This window comes from Nerophis ophidion, linkage group LG09 (assembly GCF_033978795.1).
Source record: "Nerophis ophidion isolate RoL-2023_Sa linkage group LG09, RoL_Noph_v1.0, whole genome shotgun sequence".
Lineage (NCBI taxonomy): Eukaryota > Metazoa > Chordata > Actinopteri > Syngnathiformes > Syngnathidae > Nerophis > Nerophis ophidion.
Genome location: NC_084619.1, coordinates 20,628,231 through 20,638,230, shown reverse-complemented (window position 1 = coordinate 20,638,230; position 10,000 = coordinate 20,628,231). Strand labels below are relative to the sequence as shown.

At 37.8% G+C, this 10,000-nt stretch overlaps 2 protein-coding genes across 6 annotated transcripts in view; one reads left to right on the top strand and one right to left on the bottom strand.

Annotated features, from left to right (window-relative positions):
* Nucleotides 1–1,553, bottom strand: part of mrpl14 (mitochondrial ribosomal protein L14) — a 10,715-nt gene extending 9,162 nt beyond the window's left edge. Inside the window, exon 1 of one of the 3 annotated variants that reach the window (XM_061910544.1) lies at nucleotides 1,297–1,553. The gene's annotated coding sequence lies outside the window, so the exon portion shown is untranslated. The remainder of the gene's footprint in view (nucleotides 1–1,296) is intronic. The other 2 variants (XM_061910543.1, XM_061910542.1) reach the window with 2 other exon arrangements.
* Nucleotides 1,554–1,726: 173 nt separating this feature from the next.
* Nucleotides 1,727–10,000, top strand: part of tmem63ba (transmembrane protein 63Ba) — a 32,600-nt gene continuing 24,326 nt past the window's right edge. For 2 of the 3 annotated variants that reach the window (XM_061910539.1, XM_061910537.1), the window contains exon 1: nucleotides 1,730–2,086. The gene's annotated coding sequence lies outside the window, so the exon portion shown is untranslated. Of the gene's footprint in view, nucleotides 2,087–10,000 lie in introns of all 3 variants that reach the window. The other variant, XM_061910538.1, reaches the window with a different exon arrangement.

Sequence of the window (10,000 nt, the reverse complement as noted above, 5' to 3'; positions counted from 1 at the left end):
GTTCATAACTTTTATGGACAGAATTTCTAGGCACAGTCAAGGCGTCGAGGGGTTAAGGTTGGGTGGCCGTGGGATTAGGTCTCTGCTTTTTGCAGATGATGAGGTCCTGATGGCTTCATCTGGCCCGGATCTTCAGCTCTCACTGGATCAGTTCGCAGCCGAGTGTGAAGCGACCGGAATGGGAATCAGTACCTTCAAGTCCGAGTCCATGGTTCTCGCCCGGAAAAGGGTGGAATGCCATCTCCGGGTTGGGCAGGAGATCCTGCCCCAAGTGGAGGAGTTTAAGTACCTAGGAGTCTTGTTCACGAGTGAGGGAAGAGTGGATTGTGAGATCGACAGGCGGATCGGTGCGGCATCTTCAGTAATGCCGACGTTGTACCGATCAGTTGTGGAGAAGAAGGAGCTGAGCCGGAAGGCAAAGTTCTCAATTTACCGGTCGATCTACGTTCCCATCCTCACCTATGGTCATGAGCTTTGGGTCATGACCGAAAGGATAAGATCACGGGTACAAGCGGCCGAAATGAGTTTCCTCCGCCGTGTGGCGGGGCTCTCCCTTAGAGATAGGGTGAAAAGCTCTGCCTTCCGGGAGGAACTCAAAGTAGAGCCGCTGCTCCTCCACATCGAGAGGCGCCAGATGAGGTGGTTCGGGCATCTGGTCATGATGTCACCCGAACGCCTCCCGGGGGAGGTGTTTAGGGCACGTCCAACCAGTAGGAGGCCATGGGGAAGACCCAGGACACGGGAAGACTATGTCTCCCGGCTGGCCTGGGAACGCCTCAGGATCCCCCTGGAAGAGCTGGATGAAGTGGTTAGGGAGAGGGAAGTCTGGGTTTCCCTGCTTAGGCTGCTGCCCCCGCAACCCGTCTTCAGTAATGCGGACTAGTAAGCGTCAATGTTATGGTTGATTACTAGCGTTGACTAAGTTGAGTTTTCGCCACAACTTACCTACTTTTGGAAGGTAAGTTTACCGGTCTGGAGTTTTGTTCATTGACGCCGCTTTCCCAGATATTTTTTACATGGAAGAAGATGGATGGATGGTACGCTGCCTCCCGCTGTTTCTGACATCTACAAAGCATCTTGCTACGGGCTGCCACCTACTGATATGGAAGAGCTCTAGACAGCACCGACACCCAACAACAACACATCATTTGCAGACTATAACTACCGGTTATCAACAAATTATTTTTAACCCAAATAGGTGCAATTAGACACTCTCCGACGGCACGCCAGACTGTATCTCACGGCACACTAGTGGTTGAAAAACACTGGTCTAGATAACAATCCAAATAATCTCACCCACAATTAAAACGTAAATAAATCCAAGCGCGAACAGCCCAAATGTTGCTTTTGAAGGAATAAAGTTAGAATAGTGTTACCCTTCTCGCTCAGCCCACGCCAATGTCAAACGCGTGACGTCACTATTAAGCGCCGAGCAGCACGAGCTCGCCGAGAATTGTATAAAAACAGAATTATGTTACAACAACACACGTTTTTTTTTCGTGGATACTAAACATGGAATTTGTTGACACCGGTTATATACACCGTACGACTCAACTAGTATGTTTTTTGTATCAAAACATTTAGTAAATAACGCCACACGCATGCGCATTGAGTCAACATAGAAATTGGCAGAGTAGAAAGGAGTGAGCCGCTCAAGCCGCATGCGAAGTTATACTGGAGCTCTAGAGGCCATATTTCTGTACGCCTCCCCCTCCAAACAGGATTAGCGCCGCCGCCCGCTGGACTGCTGCTGAGCTGCTCGGCCTGGAGGAGACTCAGGAGAGAGAGAGTTGTCCGACCGGCTGTCAGACACAACGCTGACAAGTGTGACATTGTCAATAGCTTCATGTTGGACCCTTTCTTCAACTTTATTTAACTATTTCATCCGTCCGACCAGAATGGGAGTTTTTCTTGTTGTTTTTTTCCCCCTTACTTTGTATTTTTAAACACTAATTCGATGTAGTTCGTCGGTCTCCACCTGTCTTATGCTACACCCAGCAGCTAATAGCTAGCGTCAACGTTATGGTTGATTGCTGGCGTTGACAAAGTTGACAGTTTTCGCCACAACTTACCTACTTTTTGGAAGGTAAGTTTACCGGTCTGGTGTTTTGTTCATTGACGCCGCTTTCCCAGATATTTTTTCAAGTTAGAAGTTGAAGGTGTCCGTTTAGTTCTTCGTTGTGAAGTTTACGAACAATACGTAAAAGTGCACTGATACTGTTAGCGGCTGGCTAACTGATACCACAAATCTGTTTTAATTCTAAGGGGAAAACGATCTAAGTTGTTGTGGTTTTTAGCCCCGACAGGTAATTAAATCAGATATAATAAAACTGGTATCGTGAATCCACACTTGAATTAATCTCAATTCAGTTTCAGTTCATTTCGAACATTCATACGAATCAACAGGGGTGTCCAAAGTGCGGACCGGGGGCCATTTGCGGCCCACAGTTCATTTTTAAGGCCCCCACGGCACATTGTAAAAATAGTTTTATAAAAAAAAAAAAAAACATTAAAAGTGTTTATAAAATAGTAGGGCTGCGAAACTTTGGGTGTTCCACGTTTCGATTTAATATCGATTCTTGGGGTCGCGGTTCGATAATATATAGATTTTTTTTTTTTTGATTCAACGCGATTCTCGATTCAAAAACGATATTTTTCCGATTCAAAACGATTCTCTATTCCAGGGATCACCAACAAGGTGCCCGCGGGAACCAGGTAGCCCATAAGGACCAGATGAGTCGCCCGCTGGCCTGTTCTAAAAATAACTAAAATAGCAGCACATACCAGTGAGCTGCCTCTATTTTTTAAATGTTATTTACTTACTGGTGTTGTAAGCACAATACCAATGGCGCGCAAAATGCGCAATCGCATTTTGCAAATATAGTGTCAAATCAAATAAAATGTTTATTGGATTCATCACTATACAGTGTACATCCACGACTAAACTACTGACTAAACTACTACCACAACTTGGTTTACTATTTAGAAAATATAATAATGTAGGGTTACCTGGAACTTGAAATAGGCCACCCGGCCTGAATCCACACTTGGTAGTAGTTTAGTCAGTAGTTTAGTCGTGGATGTAAACTATATAGTGATGAATCCAATAAAGATTTGATTTGATTAGACATTAAATTTGCAAAATGCGGTTGCGCATTTTGCAAATTGCACGCCATTGGTATTGTGCTTACAACAATTCTAAGGGGAAAACGATCTACGTTGTTGTGGTTTTTAGCCACGAAAGGTAATTAGATCAGGTATAATAAAACTAGTATCGTGAATCCACACTTGAATTAATTTCTGTTCAGTTTCAGTTTATTTCAAACATGCATACAATACAACAGGGGTGTCCAAAGTGCGGCCTGGGGGCCATTTGCGGCCCACAGGTCATTTTTTAACGGCCCCACGGCACATTGTAAAAATAGTATTATAAAAAAAAACATTAAAAGTGTTATAAAATAGTAGGGCTGCGAATCTTTGGGTGTTCCACGATTCGATTTAATATCGATTCTTGAGGTCGCGGTTCGATAATATATATATTTTTTTTGATTCAACGCGATTCTCGATTCAAAAACGATATTTTTCCGATTCAAAACGATTCTCAATTCCAGGGGCCACCAACGCGGTTCCCGCGGGAATCAGGTAGCCTGTAAGGACCAGATGAGTCGCCCGCTGGCCTGTTCTAAAAATAGCTCAAATAGCAGCACTTACCCGTGATTGCCTCTATTTTTTTAATTGTATTTACTTACTGGTGTTGTAAGCACAATACCAATGGCGTGCAATTTGCAAAATGCGCAACCGCATTTAGCAAATTTATTGTCAAATAAAATGTTTAGTCAGTAGTTTAGTCGTGGATGTACACTGTATAGTGATGAATCCAATAAACATTTGATTTGATTTGACATTAAATTTGCAAAATGCGGTTGCCATTGATATTGTGCTTACAACAATTCTAAGGGGAAAACGATCTACGTTGTTGTGTTTTTTTAGCCACGAAAGGTAATTAGATCAGGTATAATAAAACTAGTATCGTGAATCCACACTTTAATTAATTTCAATTCAGTTTCAGTTTATTTCGAACATGCCTACGATACAACAGGGGTGTCCAAAGTGCGGCCCGGGGGCCATTTGCGGCCCACAGCTCATTTATTAACGGCCCCACGGCATATTGTAAAAATACTATTTAAAAAAACAAAAAAACATAAGTGTGTAATAGTAGGGCTGCGAATCTTTGGCTGTCCCACGATTCGATTCAATATCGATTTTTGGGGTCGCGATTCGATAATATATCGATTTTGTTCGATTCAGCGCGATTCTTGATTCAAAAACGATATTTTTCGGATTCAAAACGATTCCGTATTCATTCAATACATAGGATTTCAGCAGGATCTACCCCAGTCTGCTGACATGCTAGCAGAGTAGTAGATTTTTTTTAAAAGCTTTTTTAATTTTAAAGGACAATGTTTTATCAACTGATTACAATAATGTCAATTTGTTTTAACTATTAAATAAACCAAAAATATGACTTATTTTATCTTTGTGAAAACATTGGACACAGTGTGTTGTCAAGCTTATGAGATGCGATGCAAGTGTAAGCCACTGTGACACTATTGTTCTTTTATTTTTATAAATGTCTAATGATAATGTCAATGAGGGATTTGTAATCACTGCTGTGCTGAAATTATAACTAATATTGATACTGTTTTTGATAATATTCATTTTTGTGTCACTACTTTTGGTTTGTTCTGTGTCGTGTTTGTGTCTCCTTTCAATTGCTCTGTTTATTGCAGTTCTGAGTGTTGCTGGGTCAGGGTTGGTTTTGGAATTGGATTGCATTGTTATGGTATTGCTGTGTATTTTGTTGGATTGATAAAAAAAAGATAGATTTAAAAAAAAATTGAGAGTCGATTCTGGATCGCACAACGTGAGAATCGCGATTCGTATTCGAATCGATTTTTTCCTACACCCCTATAAAATAGCCAACAGGTGAAATGTAACAAGAAAATGTTGCAATATTGACTCTAATAACACAAGGCTGTCATGCAGGCTGTTTTTTTCCTTTAAAAAATAATAATGAATCAAAATCCATGTCATTATGAATTATTGACCTATTCAAGGCTCCAAAATTGTCACATTTCATTCCACTTTGAGGTATTCTTTGGGGAAAATGTTTCATATTTTGTGTTTGCTGTATAAAAAAGTAAGCTGTTTTTATTTTATTTTATTTTTTAAAAAGGGTCTGAAACGAACAAACACAAAACCTAAACAACAATACAACTTATAACTGACGTATAGATCTGAAGTTGATCTCAAGATTGTGTTAAAAGTAAACAGTTAAAAAAAATATATAATTTATTTTTTAACACTTTTTGTATCCCAAATAATTTTTGTGTATTTTTTATGTGTCATTGCTAAAAAAATATTAATAATGAATTTAAATCAATTTTGTTATGAGTTATTGACCTTTTTAAGGCTCCAATTATTATATAATCTCAAATATTCTACTTAAAAAATGAATTAGGTTAAAATATTACATATTTTGTGTTTTTTCCATAGAAACCTACATCTTTAATAACATTGTATTGACAGATAGACCTAATGTTGATCTAGAGATTTAAACGTTGAATAATAATACTGAATAATGACACTTTTTTTTTTTTTAAATATTTATTCGACCAAAACCATTTGGTCAAGTCTGAGTGGAGGCCCAAATGTATATTTTTTGTACATATATTGTATTGGTTTTTAACATAAAAAATATCAAAATGGCCCCCGCTTGCTTTGATTTTTCAGTGTGCGTCCCTCAGTGGAATAAGTTTGGACACCCCTGCGATACAATGTAATGCATCACACAATTCCAGTTGTTTTATTCCAGAGCTTATTTAATCCTACCCCTTTTCATACCATAGCAATTTTATCCAATGTCCTTGTTCACTGTAACAGAACAGTGAACAAATAAATAATAAATAGATAGTATAACGTAGTAAGCATACACATATTAAATACATAAATACTAATTGTCTCAATTAAAAAAAAAGGAAAAAAGGGTTCAAGAGGTTCATCATAATTCTTGTTCTGTGTACTTTGTGAACACTTATAGTTTGAACCGTCTCTTAAACTGAATCATATTGGTCCTTTGTTTGAATTATTGGATTAATCAATCCATCCATCCATCCTTTCATTTTCTACCGCTTGTCCCTTTTAGGGTCGCGGGGGGTGCTGGAGCCTATCTCAGCTTAATTCAATTCCAAATACTGATATACTAAAGGATTTAAGTGTTGTACGAGCATACAAATGTTTTAAAATAGATTTTCCTCTAAGGTTATATTTCTCCTCTTTTGTTGCCGTCAGTGTGTGAATGTGTGTGTGAATGCGAATGTGGAAATACTGTCAAAGTGCTTTGGGCTCCTTTAAAAATGGGTAGAAAAGCGCTATACAAGTACAACCCATTTACCATTTGAGAAGAATTGTTGTACATTCTTGGGTAGCAGGTTATAGGTTGCGTTGTACATAATTTTAGCTGTTTGCAAAAGCACCAAATCGTTGAATTTCAATAATTTTGATGTAATAAATAAAGGGTTTTTATGTTCTCAGCTTAATTTAATTCCAAATACTGATATACTAAAGGATTTAGTTGTTGTATGAGCATACACATGTTTTAAAATAGATTTTCTTCTAAGGTTATATATATCCTCTTTTGTTGAGAAGAATTGTTGTACATTCTTGGGTCGCAGGTTATAGTTTGGTTTGTACATAATTTTAGCTGTTTGCACATTCACCAAAAATCGTTAAATTTCAATAATTGTGATTTAATAAATAAAGGGTTTGTATGTTTTCTATTTGATCTTTTTTGTAACACAGTTAGTGAGTGAAGCGCACATTAGTAGTTGTTTCCCCATATTTTTACACAATAACCCAGATATGGGAATAGTTAATTAGATCAGCTATATTAAAACTATTATCGGGAATCCACACTTGAATTAATTGGATTTAAAGGAAACCAATCATAATGACGTGCTGATGACACTAACTTCCTTGTTTTGTCAGCTGATGAGGTTTGCGTGTGTTTGGAGGCACTGTACAGATACTGATTTCAAGGTAATGCCGCTATTCTCTCTGAGTCTATCTGGAGGAATTCGACCCATATCAAATCACCAATTCACATGTCTGACAACTTGACGTTAGCAATGTAATCCTGAGACAACCTCCTGACATAGCTCCCCCCCTTGTCACAATACTAAATGCATTGTAATCGATGTAGGAGTGGATCTGCTTAAGTCTCTTTAAAGATGGTGACGGGGACTGCTTAGCAGGCTAAAGTGTGCCACGCGATTCAAGACGTGCTGCCGTGGCGATGAAGGCACAGTGGGCTGTGCTGTGTCCTCCTTGGGCTCACATCGGCCCATTTGAACCCTGCGGTCTCTATTGGTTTATTGTTGCAACTCTGGCTGCATCTTGCTCCAGTGATGTCACAGATTCCAGGGAGCGCATAAACGACTTAGTGTCATGGTACTAGAGCAGCATCACAAATGCTCCTAATAGTGAGTGGGTCGAAGGGCAAATATCAAGGAGTGCAACTGAGTAAATACATGTGCCAGCACTCTCCAGCAGGCATGTGTTTTGTTTTGCCCTTACAAAAAATATGGGCCCCTCAAACTGATAACCAAAGTTTACACATCTACTTTCAATTAAACCGATGGCTGTCTTCAACCACATAAATATTTCTAGATTGTGTGATCCCTCTATAAGTGTTCTTGTGATGATTTCCATGTTCTGCTCCTTATCTTGTTCAGGATCATGGGGAAGCTGGAGCCTATCAGAGATGACAGGGTGAAAGGCAGTGTACACCATGGACAGGTCACAAAAGTCAGTCACAGGGCACATATAAGATAACCACACATTCACACTTATGCACAAAATAAAGACACCAGTTAACCTTACATTCATGCTTTTGGGCTGTGGACAGGGAATCAGAGTATCCAGAGAAATCCCAAATGATATTCCAGATTTTACTTGGAGCCAGTGCAGGGAGGCTAGTACAGGAGAAATGTCACGTCTCCTAGTTCTTGTCAGCACACGTGCCTCAGCAGGACAGTTGGTAGGTGAGTTTCTAGAGACTTGTTTCAGCAGCTGTGATCCGACTTTGCCATCACGAAAAACATTATCTATCGTCTGGTATAACATTTGATCATAGTTTGTATTTCTGGGGTCATTAGACTAATAGTCTCCACTGTAAAGTAGTGAGATTTACTGTATTTTACCAGTTTTTAAGAAAGTGGAGAGATCGAGGTATTGAGATCTTTTTGAATACCTACTTTAAATTTAGCAACTTAATCCGAATGGAAGTTTTGCTATTCCAACGAAAAACTGTTTTTGATTGTTATGTTCCAAAAGGTCCAACAAAGATCAAGTCGTGTAAAAATGAAAGCACATTTTCCCTTAAGAAATAATAAAAATACTAACAGTCTGTTCTAGATACCCAAAAATGGTAATACATTTAATAGTGAAAATAATTGTTTTATGTGCAGAAAACAATCTGAAACACATAAAAATTACAAATGAAAAGGATGATTGAATATTTAATATCACCTTTATCTTTATTAACCCCTTTTGTTGACAATAAACCGATAGTTAGGAGGGGAGGCATTTTGCTATACAAGCTCTTTTTTTAAATCATCCATCCATCCATCCATCCATCCATCCATCCATCCATCCATCCATCCATCCATTTTTTACCGCTTGTTCCTTTTGGGGTTGCGGGTGGTGCTGGAGCCTATTAATCTAATCAAAATTGTTAGCTCTCTAAACTTAATCCGAATGGAAGTTTTGCTATGTATTACTCGGTTAAAAAAATAACACACAGAGACTCGCTATTGCATGGGATTTGTTTAGGTATTTGGTTCCACAGAATGATATACAGGCAAACAGACTAGATTGTTGAGCTTGTTTGGCTCTACAATAACCAAAGAGAATATACAACAAAAAAGGGAAGTATTTGGCTAGAAAAATATTCAAAACCAAATCATAAAAAACGCGATGCATATATTGTGTGTGTATATATATATATATATATATATATATGTATATGTAGGTGTGGGAAAAATTACAAGACTACTTCGTCTCTACAGAACTGTTTCATGAGGGGTTCCCTCAATCATCAGGAGATTTCTATATTATATATATATATATATATATATATATATATATATATATATACGATTGAGTGTGAATTTGAGTGTTTTTGTGTATTATTAATCACCAATGTTTAAGATATTTAAACGCTTGAATTTAAATTGAGTGTTAAAATATTAAAAAAATTGAACCTTCAATGAACACCAATGTTGTTTTTGTCAGGACAGTTTGACACTGGAAAGTTATTTTACAGCGTAATCCCCTATTTCCTTTGTTAAAATGCTTTCAAAATCCAAACAAATGTTAAGTCAGCATCACAGAAAGAAGTGTGTTTGTCACTGTTCAACAATCATTGTAACAATAACAGTTTAGAAATGTGATTGTTCTAATAAAACATATGAAGAACAAATAGTCAGTTTGCAACTTGCTCACAGTTACATATTTTTAGTAACAGTAGTGGTTTAAACGAAGGATGTATATATATATATATATATATATATATATATATATATATATATATATATACGTATGTATATGTGTGTGTGTGTATGTATGTATGTATATACAAATCCCGTTTCCATATGAGTTGGGAAATTGTGTTAGATGTAAATATAAACGGAATACAATGATTTGCAAATCCTTTTCAACCCATATTCAATTGAATGCACTACAAAGACAAGATATTTGATGTTCAAACTCATAAACTTTATTTTATTTCTTTTGCAAATAATAATTAACTTAGAATTTCATGGCTGCAACAAAGTAGTTGGGAAACAGCATTTTCACCACTGTGTTACATCACCTTTTCTTTTAACAACACTCAATAAACGTTTGGGAACTTAGGAAACTAATTGTTGAAGCTTTGAAA